Source organism: Equus przewalskii, chromosome 25 (assembly GCF_037783145.1).
Source record: "Equus przewalskii isolate Varuska chromosome 25, EquPr2, whole genome shotgun sequence".
Classification (NCBI taxonomy): Eukaryota; Metazoa; Chordata; class Mammalia; order Perissodactyla; family Equidae; genus Equus; species Equus przewalskii.
In genome coordinates, this window is record NC_091855.1 from 29,146,056 (window position 1) to 29,160,740 (window position 14,685).

Sequence of the window (14,685 nt, forward strand, 5' to 3'; positions counted from 1 at the left end):
GAATAATAACAGTATCTGCTTTGGGGAAGGACTTCTTCAAGACCAAGGAGAAACTAAAAAAAAAAAAACTTTTTGATATGTAATATGTTGCTGGAATGGGAGGTGGAGAATGGAAAGAACACCTGCCGCATACATTCCATCCTCCTCAGACATGCAAGATGCAGTCATAAATATTTCTGTTATTACTTAAAAGTGAAGGCTGGAGGTGAGTGATGGTGACAATAGGGAACAGAAGGGCCACAGAAGAAGAGAAAGAAGAATCGCGTTCTTGTCATATATGCTCCAATCTGGCAAATATTTGTCTCCGTGGTCCCTTCTCCATCCCATTACCTACTACTCACTTCTCTGCAACTTCCCACCTCCATCCCTAACCCAGAAACACATTTTTAAAAAACCTTTTGATTGGGAATATTGATCCATAAGAAAGATAAGGACTTTTTAAAAGCTGAAATCCAGTTAGAGATATAAAGATGATGGTGTTATTTTCATACAATACTATCAGCATCAGGGGCTTCATGTAGGTGGGGCTTCATGTAGGTGTGTGTGTGTAATTACTAGATGTCAAACACTTCAGTAAATTGGTGTTTGTGATCGCTTGTATGCCCATTGTCTTCACTACAATTGGATCTTTAAATTCCCAAGCTCTGCCTCTGTTATTGATAATTTTAAACATAAATGGCATTAGAATGTTTATTATGCTTTCAAGCTGGTTTTACGTCTGAGATACTTCTTATAGAAACTGCGACGTAATCCAAAGATCAGCAATTATAGTAAATCAGATTCAGTGCCCAATAGTTCCCCTTTTCTTACCACAAAAGGAAATGTCTTCCCCATCCCAAGCATCAAATATGTCCACGATGACCTGCCTGAAATAATGTCATCAAAAGTATATAGATCTCATCAGGAAAAAACACAAAACGCATTTTAGCCCATGGCATTGCTTCAGGGTAAAACTATCAAGGAAATAAAAATAGTTTTCCAATGACAGTAAAAGAGAATACGGAAGAGATATTTACAGCCAGCCTCTGTTTGTCCTTATCCTTCATCAGCTCTCTTACTGCCAGTTTAATTGTCAAGCTGTCTCTTGAGTTTCATACCTTTCCCAAATGTGTTTTACCCCTCTGCCTTATCTCTTCAAAGCCATCAGTCGCACAGCAGATTTGTAATGAACTTGCTCTCTGCCAAGGCAAGGAAAAAAAAAAAGTGACATCATTTTCAAAAAGAGGGAGATCAGCACTTTAATCTCAGTGAGATAGAAAATAGAACAAAGGAAATGTCTGGCAGGACTAAAAGGGGGAAAGGACAGGGATGGAGCACACTCCTTCTCTCCGTCTCTATGCTTTGTACACTACGCTTTAGAAATTTGGAATCCATTTGTTTTCCATTCTCATCATATCCTGCTGGCCAGGCAGGGTCTTGTCTGGACATAATTACTGAAAAGAGGGCACAGCATTCTCTCTCTCCCTGCTTTTGTGAGTTGGGTGGGATGGGGTGAGGGTGGAATGTTTGAAGGTTTATACAGCATTTCAACATGTGTGGAGTATTTTAAAATTTTAATGTGAAGTAGCTAGCTCATGAAGCTGATCAGGCAGGTGTATTCTAGTCATATCTATGCTAAAACTAAATCAGAATGAGGAGAGATGACCATGGAGGGAAGAAAGAGCAAGGATTTTTTTTAAATCACTGAAGATCCCATCAGACTAAATTACAGACATATGAATCAAAGGTAATGTGGGACTCAGCATGGAAGGCTCAGAGGCTAAGAGATTAAAACAGCTGTTTACAATCACTTGTGATGTGTAATCAGAATTATTTTATCAAAAATATAATCCTCCAAAATAATCAAGCTGAAATGTGGATTCTCTCCAGTTACCATGCTTCTAGCTATTTTGGGGCCATGTGCAGGAGATTATCAAACATGTACCATTTGTCAGAGAATCGTGATGAATCACCTCTGATAAAATGATAGCAAACGATTTCCTTTAAAGTGAAGACGGTATAGAATTAGCCATGTGTGTTGGGCAGGAACCTCCCACGACACAAGCTCAGGTGTGCCAAGAATGTAACTTTACTTTTCTTTTAATTTCTGTCTGAAATCATCACTTCTCCTGGCATCAAAAATCCTAACCTAAGGCAGTTCTTGGTAAACTCAGTTAACTCCAGATTTTGCCCTTATTCCTGCTTCTCTGTGTTGATCCAAATTCCTTGGATTTGACTCAGCGCCCAGGTTCTGTCCCCAGATGTATCTATATCATCCAGTATCCACTAAGTTGTGTATCACCCCATCTGTTTTCCAGTCTGAACACTTCTCATTTCATACCAGTGAGGCATCCGATTTTCTGTGGTATCACTGGTTTTCATTTCAGTGCCTATGCTGTGTCCCCGGCATCACTACCATGAAGTATCTTCAACTTGTTTGGCCATTTCTCAGCCAGTTTCACATCCCTCAGAATGGTGGGAAACAAGAATCTTCTAGATGTTCTTCTGTTCCACTTAGCAGTATATGGAAACTTGGGGACCATTATAGAACTCTCTACCTAGATTGAACAGGCAACATTTTCTACTCTACTGTTGACACAACACTCTGGCATGACAGAATTTGAGGGGAAGTGGAGTCTAACAAACTTTTGTCTCCCACATCCCATTCAGGAAAGTAAGGCACTGGTTTTTAGATGATCCATTGGCTTTAGGTCCTCACCAGTTCTCTGGGATGTGGTCCAGAAGGGAGGATGTATCAGGGTTAAGAGCCCTTTCTCAGATATCCCCACAACCGTCTCACTTTACTGCTCTCCTCACTGACTCTCCTTTTCTCTGCCAACCCATATAGATTTTTGTCTCCTCTATGATCACAAAAACAGAGAGAGAATGTTTATCTCCAATCTAATTACATAAAACCCAAGTCAGTCATGCCCATGATTTTTGATATTCAAAAATTTCACACTTCCAAACAAAACCAAAAATTTTGTTCTCCATTATCTCTACAATAAGTTTTAAAAGTCTATTTTGAAAATCAAAAAAACTGATTTTTGGACTGTTGTTATTTCTCTTAAACATATATACCCTAAATTAAAGCATATCAGGAAATCTCAAGGAAATGTCATATACTAATATTTAAAAATATCATCATGTGCTGCACAATGATGTTTAGGTCACTGATGAACAGCATATACAATGGTGGCCTGGTAAGGTTAGTATCCTATAGCCTAGGTATGTAGTAGCTATACCGTCCAGGTTTGTGTAAGTACTGTAGGGGAGACAGAAGTTTTCCCCTACCCATATAGGTTCTCCTGGCTAGTCTAAGAATTAAATTGACATGAGACGTATTAACAGGAAAAAAACAACAAAAGTTTCATAATGTGTATACATGAGAGAAACCTGGGAAAACTAAATAACTCACCAAAATAGCTAAAACCTTCATCCTAAATACCATTCTCAGCTAAAGATAAAACAAGATGTTGCTGCTGGAGAGAATCAGTGACTTCAAAGACCGTGAAGGCAATTCACAGGTAGGTTAAAAGAGGCAAGGGTTTGTAAAACAAGTGTTTGTTTGGCCACACAGAAAGAGAAGAACACAGAGGGCAGCTCAACACACAGGCTTTTCTAGATTCCTCTCAGTCTACCACCCAGTTCATGTTACGCTAGTGTGATAGCTCACTTCCTGAGACAAGTTTTCTTCATCTGAATTGTTGTAGGCAGTTAAGGAGGAGGCAACAAGAAAAACTTTCTGAGTCTTTTGTTTCCTAAAAATAATCAGCCTAAAATAATTCTCACATTAAAGAGACACATTTTGGGGCGCAAATTTTGTTCCCCTTCAGTACACTCTATGATATTCACACAACAGTGAAATTGCCTAATGATGCTTTTCTCAGAACATAACCCCCTCATTAAGCAACGCATAACTGTACTATCCTTCTGTATTTCTTCCCTTTTATAAATCTTTGCCTATCAAAAATAACATGTGCTTCTTGCCTTCTTATCTTGCTCTCCTCCAAGAAAGGGGGAATAGCTTCCTTATCTTTAATCCACTTCTCCAAAACAATAAATTCCCCATAGAGCACAATAAAATATATATTCAAAGTAGCATATTTTAAATTGAGGTCCTGCAATGCTCAGTTTACAAATGATAGTTGATGAAGTGAAAATATGTAACCAAGAGAATCCATCCATAACAGCATCTTATGGTCAGAGGCTATTGTAGGAAGGGCTTTGTCTACTCAGTGTCCAATTGAAGCCCTCAGAGCATGTCAGAGATGTGTACTAAGAGACACTGAAGTTAAACTGCAGTCAGCAATAGGGATTTGAGTTAAAGGATCATGTGGAATTGGGCCAAGTAGACATAAGATGAGTACGTAAAAGAACACACGGACACAGCTGGAATTGAAGGAAGGGCACAGGAAGACAGAGACAAAGACATAGAACAGGGAAGAACAAATGCTGAGAGCCACAAAAAAACATGACTGAAAAATAGAGGCGACACACTGTAATCACTGGCCACTTTATTCACAACTGCATCTCCTGGCTTTCCAGCTCCCTTCTTTGTCTTAGTTCTCTCCATAGAATCTAGTAACTGTGGGGGATCAGAATTGGCCACCCAAAAATGTGTCTCTTTGGTGTGAGGATTATTTTGGGTTGGTTACTTTTAAGAAACTGCAGACAGGGGAGAAGCTCTAAAAACCAATCAGAAGTAGAAGTTACCCTTTGTAAGAGACATTTACATTTGTAAGAGAAATCTCCTCTTGTAAAGATATCTCCCTCTCTGTACCAGGAAGAGAGGGATGACTTTATCTCTAGAAACTCATATCAGTGGGGAAGACAAAGACTTAAATCTGCATGATAATATTACTCTTGTTCACTGTGGTTTTCTAGTAATCTCTCATAACTGACTCCCCCCTCCCCTCAACATCTTCCTTTGTCTGTAGCTGAAGATGATGTTTAAGGTGGCAGCCTTGGCAGTTCTCTTGAGTTACCGGTTTCTCTGGGTCTCTCCCATGTATACATTTTATAAAGCTTTGTTTGATTTTCTCCTGTTATTCTGTCTCATGTCAATTTAATTTATAGACCAGCCAGAAGGACCTAGCATGGGTAGAGGAAAGCTTCCCCTCCCCTACAGTTTGGTGACGAAGAAGGGATAAAATTTAACTGGCTGGACACTGCTCACTCAGGGACTACTGCAGCTGAGAGATCCTAGAACCTTGACAAGAGCCAGCAAGAAGTAAGAGTTCTTACCACAGCAGTCTCCCAGATCTCTGCCTTCAGGGTCCAGTGGAAGTGAGATTGGTGAGTTTTTTCCCTTTTTAAATTTAGAGCAGCAGGAGAAAATATTAGTGAAGCTACCTTCTTTGACTGAGCGACTCTAGGATTTGGTTTGCATACTCATTGGTTATTGATCCTTTTCCTCCAAGAGATTAGTCATTATTTTTCTTGACTCTGTCTTTTTTTGTCATTTGTCATAAGACACAGGCATCTTTATAAGTTTGATGTCTGGGAATATGTGCATGAGGTGAAAGCTGTTGCTAAGGGCATCTCGGAAGCCAAAATGGCTGCAAATCTGGTGAGCATGGTTTGAGCAGTTAAGAGCCATTAGGGTGCTTGCCACCTCAAGAAGTCTCCCTTGAAAGGATAAACTGAGTCACGGAACAGGATAGATGACGCAAGTCTCCCACCAACTTGAAGAAAATGTCTGTGCAATGACAAGGTACTCCATAAACCACAATATTCCCCAACCCTGCAGCACCTTCATCTTAGGTATTAATTTGGCTCCAAGAAATCCAAGGCTTATCTAAAACTATTAATGTGCATATTAGATAAGGTGTTTCTTTTGTCTTATTCTGTGTCTTGAGAGCCTGGCTTTGTGAACTTTCTGGTCTCCTCCAGCCAGAGGATGCACATACTGGCATGCATCTTGGTGGCCAGTTGAGTAGACTGGGGTTTCAGGACACACTGTCTTTGTCCATCTGTGTCAGCTCTCAGGGGAGTTTGCCATAAGGAGACCCAATCACTGTCATAAGGGGCCTTTGTCATCTCAACCTTCATTGCTTATTAGGCAATGATGGTCTTTGCTTTCTTTTACTATTTTTTGGAGTGAACTTTCTGGATCTCTTTTGGGGATACCTCTTGCACCCATGGTTAAGCTTAATGATATGAATCGCTGTTAAGATCCTACTCGTCAATGTGGCCAGATGATGGATCAATTAAATTGGAAAAACTTCTAAATTGGGGGATAAAATTGTGAGAGCTCTCATCATAATTGTTTTATTGGTGTCTCTAAAAAGGCTAAGTCAAAAAAAAAGGAAATGCAAAAAAGTATCATTATACTTTTTTCTAACCTTAAGACCCTGGCTCAGATTACAATTAAATTGAGAAAATGTAAAAGTATAAGTGTTGATAAGGTTATAAAGGTTAGAATGTTTGAGCTAATTTTATACAAAGATGTTATAACAACTTTGCCTGAGTATGTTTTAAAATGTCTGAATAGGACTCTTTTCCCTATCCAAAATTATAAGACCAAGTCCTATTGATAAAGTCCTAATCAAAGCTTTGATTAGAGGTATAAGAGTTGATAGAATTCAGATAAAGTTTTGTAGAAAAATTGACATATTTATGGCTTTATGTGACGTCATTTCATCTCTTTTTGCCTGATTGTATTATAGACTGTATTGTGGGGATAGACATTGTGTCTTACTGGGGAAAGGGAGCATTTCCCATGCCTGAGTGTAAGACAGCACATAAATCTGCCCTTCAGACAGTATTAATTAAACTTTAAAAAGGGAAGTCAATAGGGTTGCCTGAGCCCACACTGTAAGAGATAAAAAGTAGAGGCTAATATCAGGTGCTAATAAAATACAATGAAAGCTTCCCCTGGCCAAGGTAAATTGGTCTAGGGTTAAATTGTACACTTGGATAAAAAGGATCTTTGTTAAATGCTTTGTACAGACTTTTAAAGGTATGATACATTGTCCTGAAGTTTTAGAACATCCAAATCTTTTGATTTACCTCTTAAGTTAAAAATTTTCCCTGATATAAAAAAGCAAGTGGAAAAGTGTAGCTGGAATGGTGAATCAACCTTTTCCTTTGTCATTGAGGCTGTCATCCAGTTCTTTGGGGAACTGGAAGCAACTGTCTTTGTCTTGTACATCTCTGCAAAGCCAGAGGTATGGTTCTAGAAAGCAGTTCAAAACTCATTTGCCAACTCCAAGTCCTCCCCTACTCCTCTCAAAATTATCCTAGATATTGAGACAAGATTGAGACATTAGAAACTAAGGCAAGTATGCACCAGAAACTCCATCTTGAGGAAAATGACTGCTTTTCTCTGTGCCTTTATGATATACATTTTGTGCTCTCATTCTTTGAAATGTAAATATTTCTCAGAAATGAGTGAGTTTTGTATGACATGTGATTCAGAACAAAAATTTAAGAGAAGGTATAAGGTCTGTCTCTGTGCCTCCCTGCGTGTTCGTGTGTGTGTGTATGTATGTTAGGTATGTGTGATATTTTACCTCTGGATGGTATGGCCAAAATTAAGAGCTCTGTTTAATTGGCTTAAAGTAAGTACTTAGATTATTTCTAAATGCAATAGAAACTACCCAAATGTCTTTCATGTTAACGTGATATGAAATAATCTTTTGTGAAGGAAAGCTTATTTATGATTCTTGGTTTGATTAAAGTGGATATGCCCTCAGAACTATCAACATTGGATATGATGCAGCCTTTATTTTACATTACATTTATTGGTCAAATAAGCTGATGTTATCTTTATTACAAAACTGGGTAACAAAAATAGTAGCTTAAAATGATAGCTGATTTTTTCTGATGTCTCAAAGTCTTTAATAGGCAATCTAAGTAATTGGAAATAGGTAAACAAAGTAGATGTGGTAAAATATAAGAGTGTTGGGTGAATTTTTTAACAATAATTATGTTTATTTAAGATAACTTCCAAAATCGCTCTGGGAACTTAAAACTTGGAAGTTTTGCTAGGTTAATTTCAATGATGAAAATTCATAGAGTATCTAAAGAAAATACTAGACACTAATTATTAAAGATATGTTTACCTACTTTTGGCTTCTTATAACAAAGAAATTAATGGTAAACATGTCTTGTATTTTATCAAAAGATTATACTATGAAGTAACGTATTTCTAGAAATTATAAAAAGTACTTACAAACTTGCCAAGCCACAGAATGCTAATGTAAAAGACAGTTTGTACTTGTTTACTTTTTAGTTTTCACTAAAACTTAAGGTCTATAAGTGCTAAAAATTCTAATCAATATACGTAATTAAAGTTACCAAAAATTAAGGAAAACATTTTTGTATTCAAGGAAAGTAAGCATATGTCTTCAGAAAAGAACATACAAAGAATGGAAATGTTTTTCTTTCGTTGGTTAGAAAAGATAAATTTGTCAAAAACTACTGGGAAGAAAAAAATAAAGGGTGGCATGGGACACATTCTGAATGTAAAAAAGAAACTTATACAAGGAATGTTGAGGAGGAACCCTGAGAAGATAGTTTTGCATGGTCAAGTTTGCTAAAATTACAATAAATTTAATTAAGTAAATGAGTTTTAATATCAAAAGTATGCTAGTGAGAAATTAAAATATGGTTTTTTTCCTTCTCTTCAAAGGATAATTTTCTTACACTTTTAGTCTGCTCTAGATAAAGAGATTATAAAAGTTGTTTTCTTTGAGTAGTCTACCAGAATGGTAGGAATGTTATGTTTTATCAAACAAATTTCCTGTATTGTGTTTATCAGGTCTTTAATCACAGGTACTAAGGTTTTTCTTACAGCTACTTAATCTTCTGCATTCGCCTTTAATTGTCACCATGGTTAAATGGATAAGTAAGCATTGTTTCACAGGAACCTATGATATTTTGTGGGTAAATGTATTGATATAAGTGTTTTAAAAATTACATAACATTCACAAAATTCTGATCTATCTCGGTTATCAGTCCTAATTCTAGTTATTATTTTAAAGTGTAGTATGTCACAGAAATAACCAAGTTTCTTCAATTGTCATTTTTAAGTTTTTTGTCATTTGCAGACAGTTATTGTTTTTCTCTGATACTTTTGCAAGTGTGTTTCATCTTCAGAGAGAATCGTGGAAAGCACTATGACACTCTAAAATACAGGTTTCTGATAAACTTTCAGATCATAAAACTGAACTAGGTAAGAAATTACAGGACTCTAACAGGGAAACTGATGGCTTCAGGAAACTGCTAACAAAAGATCAAGATCAAGAGTTGATTAGGGGCCAGTCTCATGGCACAACAGTTAAGTTCACACGTTCTGCTTTGGTGGCCTGGGGTTTGCTGGTTTAGCTCCCAGATGTAGACCTACACACTGCTTGGCAAGCCATGCTGTGGTAGGTGTCCCACATATAAAATAGAGGAAGATGGGCATGGATGTTAGCTCAGGTCGAGTCTTCCTCAGCAAAAAGAGGAGGTGTGGCAGCGGATGTTAGTTCACAGCTAATCTTCCTGGAAAAAAAAAGAGTTAATTATACAGGACTGAACGAACAAATAAGGATGATTATCATTTTTACAACTTTTCATCTGAAATATTGCTGAATTTTTAATGTTTTATTTTTTTCAGATTTAAGCAAAACTTTTTCTCTTTTCTGTCAAGCTAACTATGACTTACAGCAATTTCATAAAATATACTTTTGTTAGCAAAACTGAAACATTTATCTTTTTATCCCTACTTGGCCCCTCCAGAATTTTGAAACTTTTAGTGAGTAACTATTGTTATTTTCATGGCAATATAGTTATTTGCATAAGTTCAATAAGAATATGTTCTCCTTATAAAAGGACACAATCAGAAACATTGGTTATATTACCAAAGCTTTGAATGGAATGTCATGCTTGAGAGAAACATGCAGACTCAGATATGACCAGACAGTGTTTGAGGAACAAAGATTGAACTTTACAAAATAAAACCACTTGGAAATATTGGCCTGGTACCTTGTTTACAGCGTTCTCACCAACCTTACCAGGTGAGTAAGGAATGTCGCTTCCCTGGCAGGTGTCTGGAACCTCAATATTTTGGGGACAGTGAGAAGAGAAAAATCCACCCAAATCTATAGGTATTACTGATAAAGTCTGATGACAAAGTCCTTCGCTTGGAGTTCCTGGCCTCAAGGGGCCTTCACAATTCAATCTGAGATTCCTTATGAAAAGTTCCTGCAAAGCAAATTTAAAAGAGCCTATATGATTAATCGCTATTCTTGCTGTATGTATGTAAATAATTGGGCCCTATTTATTGAAACTAGACTTACATTACAAACCAATTAGTCTTAATTTGGCTATCTTTGGTAAAAATAAGGGTGATTCTACAGAGAAAAATTATGTTTAAGTAAAAAACTATAATACACATTTGTGAATATTAAGTTCTAGTTCTGTTAGTTTTCTTTGAGGTTTTCATTTTCTATCTGTAAACTGGACTGGATCTTGAATTATTCTAGTTTCCTGAAATATCTGGCAACAAACCTCCAAACTAACACTGTCAATTTGTTTCATCATTTTTATTTGAAATCATTGAGAACTGAAACTACCTTTCTTCCTGAAACCCTGCAAACTGAACCTGGATAACCTGATAGAAACTTTGTAAAGATCACTACGACAGCAGACCTGTTGCTATGTAAGTCAGTAAAAAGCATACCTGAATACCCAATGACATCATCAGAGACATTTCAAACTGCAGAAGATGCTTCTTCAACCCTGACACCTAGAAATCTTGACTGGCTGCCCCATGGGCTCAGAAACTTGTTTATAATTTGCTCCAACCATTAACTTTGTTTTTCTTTTTGTTTGCAGGGAATGTGTTTCTTATTAAATACCTAATTGCTTGCTTCTACAATATAGGCCTAGCTTGGGAAGCCCACCTGCATCACTGCCTCCTGAAATGAATTTAACTGGACTGATATATTATCAGGACTAAAAATGTATTCAGTGAGATGAAACAATCTATCAACTCAGCTTCCGAACTATGAAACTTCTTAAAGTTTCAAAGGACTGTGAAATTCCTTAAAATTTCAAAGGTGGGACTGTGGGGGTTCAGAATTGGCCACCCCAAACTGTGTCACTTTGGTATGAGGATCATATTGGGTTGGTTACTTTTAAGAAACTGCAGACAGGGGAGAAGCTCTAAAAACCAAGCAGAAGTAAACATTACCCTTCGTAAGAGACATTTACATTTGTAAGAGAAATTTCCATTTGTAAAGATTTCTCCCTTTCTGTACCAGGAAGAGGGGGGTGACCTTATCTCTATAAACTCTTATCAATGTGGAAAGCAAGGACTTAAATCTGTATAATAACCTTACTCTTGTTTACTGTGCTTTTCTGGTAATCTCCCATAACTGACTCCCCACTCTCCTCTACATCTTCCTTTGTCTGTAGCTGAAGACGATGTTTAAGGTGGAAGCCTTGGCAATTCTCGTGAGTTACCCCATTTTTCTGGTTCTCTTCCATGTATACATGTTATAAAGCTTTGTTTGATTTTCTCCTGTTATTCTGTCTCACGTCAATTTAATTTGTAGACCAGCCAGAAGGTCTACAATGGATAGTGAAATCCTTTTCCTCCCCTACATAACCAACATACTACATATTATACATGTTTTTTATTTACTGTCTGTTTCCATAAACACACACACACAAGCTTACAGCGTCCATAAGAGACATGATTTTTGTCTTTTGTTCACTGGTATATCCCCAGCTCCTAGAGCAGTGATAGAGATTTCAATAAATATTTGTTAGAGGGAAGAAAGACAGAGGTAGAGAATGAACGAGGAAGGGGAGGAGAGAATGAAGGAAGGAGAACAAGAGTATGATGAAAATTGCTTGATTCTTCGTTCTCCAGACTCAAGAGGCCTGGCAGTACTTCCTGCTCTTGGATTCTATGATATTCCTGATTTTCTTTCCACCATGCTCCCTTTTCTTGACTTAAGCTCATTTGAATGTTTCTTTTCCTTATAAGAAAATGAACCCTGACAACAACAAGTATAGAGAGTGATCCTAATCATTTTTCAGACTTTTTTCTTTATTTCAGGCAATTAGAGTAGCAAATTTTCTCACCTTTAAATTACCTGTAAGTCTCATATAAAAACTGACCACATGGTAGAGTGAGCTTGTTTGAAGATCATGACCAAGGGTGCTGATTTAGATCACAAGAGGAGACAGTGAAAGAAAAAGGAGAAAAATAAAAAGATTAGTGTCCGTATAAAAGAGGCTCCCGAGACAGTCCTTCCACCATATGAGGACACAGTGAGAAGAAGCCAGCTATGAACCAGGACGGGGGCCCTCACCAGAATATGACCAGACTGGCACCTTGATCTCAGACTTCTCAGCCTTCAGAACTGTAAGAAATAAATTTCTTTTGTTTATAAGCTACTCAGTCTGCTGTATTTTCTTAAAGGAGCCCAAATGGACTAAGACAGTAGCAATGCAAGTGGTTGTCTAAATGCACAGAGAGAATAACAATGGCTCTAATCTGGTTTGTAACGCTTTGAGTGCTGTGTTCCCCAAACTTTAACAATGAACCCCTCTTCTGATTTCCATCTGCTTCTGAATTTGGCATGATGCCCTTAGAAATATAGAAATGAAAAGACAGTGTAGAAAAGTGGATAAGATGGAAAAGGTGAGATTGATTTATTTATTTTTAATTAGCTAGGTGCTGTGTTGAATTTTCTGGTATAAAATGTTCTAACTTTAGAGCTGTGTGGGCAAGAACATAATCAATTAATTAACCTATTATCAACACCTGGGATATCAAACTAGAGAACAATGCCCAGAGTCGCACCCCAATCTACCAGCACCCCACAAATTGTGTCAGTTTACTGCCTTAACCTCTACCACCAATTAAAGCATTGGTACATTTTCTTGCAACTAACCAGCTTCATGTTCTTAGGTCTTAAATACTTTTCATGAGGTAAGTTAGAAGCTGGTGCATACTCCTGAGAACAGGCCAATGCAGTAATTAATTTATGCAAACTTTGGGCCTTAATGGCCATTTTGTTTCAGGGCCAGTAAGGCAAGCTATAATTTGAAAGCTGGAAACCCATTAGGACTAAGGTAAATCTTTGTGACCCTATCCAATAAGCAACCCTGAGTCTGGTGGGTGGATCTAAGAGTAACTTGTAAGGTGATATAGGTTGCTGGTTAGGTTACATCCTGGATCCCCATCCTTGGACATGCTCAGATCCCAAGTCTTCCCATCTCTCTCATTCCTGATTCACTTTCCTAAAATAAGACCTGCGGAGAGGAAAGAGTTAAATCTGTCTTCCGAAGGTTCTGTCTGACTCTGGAGAGGTCGTCACTCATCACTGCCTGCCTACTTGATGAAAAGTAGTATATTAAGCTTTTAGATAGAGTTATGGTGAGAGAGAGATCAAATTTAAAATATTACCTCCCACTCATAGGTTTACAACATATATAGCCTTTTGCAAAATGTACCAACAAGGATGCATAGACTTAGGGGCAGTTTGGTGTTCCCAAAATACTGAGTGTCTTGTGCAGCAACTTGAGAAGAATAGAAGACTCCATTAAAGTCAAGCCATAAAAACAGAAAACTAAGCGAATTCATTTTGTAATTTGTTTTATTATCTCAGGATTTACAGAAAGTGGTTCTACCTAATGCACAAATCTGTTTTAGTTTTGTTCCCTTCGTTTTGCTTTTCCCCCTCTGTTTGAAATTTTCAATGATAAGTGGTCTTGGAAAGTGCTAAATTAAGACTTGGCAAAGTCAAGTCCTGTGTATTTGGCTGGTCCCACAGTGCTAGCAGTCTCGTAAACTAGCACCTCACATTTGTCTGAGAGACTTAAGACCAAAATAGTAGCAATACACTCTCACAAACACACTCACACCACATGTGCCTACACATGGACAAACATTCACACACCACTGCCCTTTTGTATTTTAATGTGATTAAATTTGGGAAAGCACCGCTTCCGTACCTCAACAAATTCTTCCTTGTATCACACTGTTCATATATCCTAGGAGTATGGAAAACCAAGGTTATTTATTCTTTAAGAAAGGATAGGAATTATTTATACTTCAGTAGCGCTCAGTAACAGATTTGCCATCATAGTATATTAGTAGACAATAATATTTTCATAAATCTTCAGAGTTTGCAATGTAGTTTTATGAGCGTTATTCATTTATTTGATGATCATTTATCAGACACCTACTATGTGCCAGGCACTGTTCTAGGCTCTTGTGACAGAGTGATGGCGAAGATCTCTGCCTCATGGAGGCTATATTCTAGAGAATCATCCCATTTGAGACCCACAATGTGAGTCTGCTATGCACTTTCTTTTAGAGGAAACCTGACTTAAACTCATATTTTAATCCAAAAACTCTGTACTTTTACTGGAACATGCTGCTTCTCTAACAAAAATCTAATCAATAATAATAATAATAAAAAACATAGGATAATTACCCAAACCTCAGGGAATGTCCTAATCTATATTATGAAATACACAGATATAACAATAAGTTTAGCAAACGGGTAAATGATTTTAGGCTCTATACCATTAATTTAACTGGTAAAGTCAAACAATCCATGAATGTACTCTAGAAGGAGCCAAGTAATAGTAATTCTTTATATTATCTGTAGAAAGTATAGAATGTGACTTTGCATACCCTGCCAAGTAGTTGTAATTAATTTTGTTCAGCTCTACTCTGAATTAAAACTAGGA

At 37.2% G+C, this 14,685-nt stretch overlaps 1 long non-coding RNA gene across 2 annotated transcripts in view; it reads right to left on the minus strand.

The window, feature by feature from the left end:
* LOC139079419 (uncharacterized) overlaps positions 1 to 14,685 on the minus strand; it is a 48,929-nt gene that overhangs the window by 14,588 nt on the left and 19,656 nt on the right. The window contains exons 2-4 of one of the 2 annotated variants that reach the window (XR_011533057.1): positions 12,064 to 12,142; positions 5,227 to 9,471; positions 1,098 to 1,178 (exon numbers count right to left, since the gene is read on the minus strand). This is a non-coding gene — a long non-coding RNA (uncharacterized lncRNA). Of the gene's footprint in view, positions 1 to 1,097; positions 9,472 to 12,063; positions 12,143 to 14,685 lie in introns of both variants that reach the window. The other variant, XR_011533056.1, reaches the window with a different exon arrangement.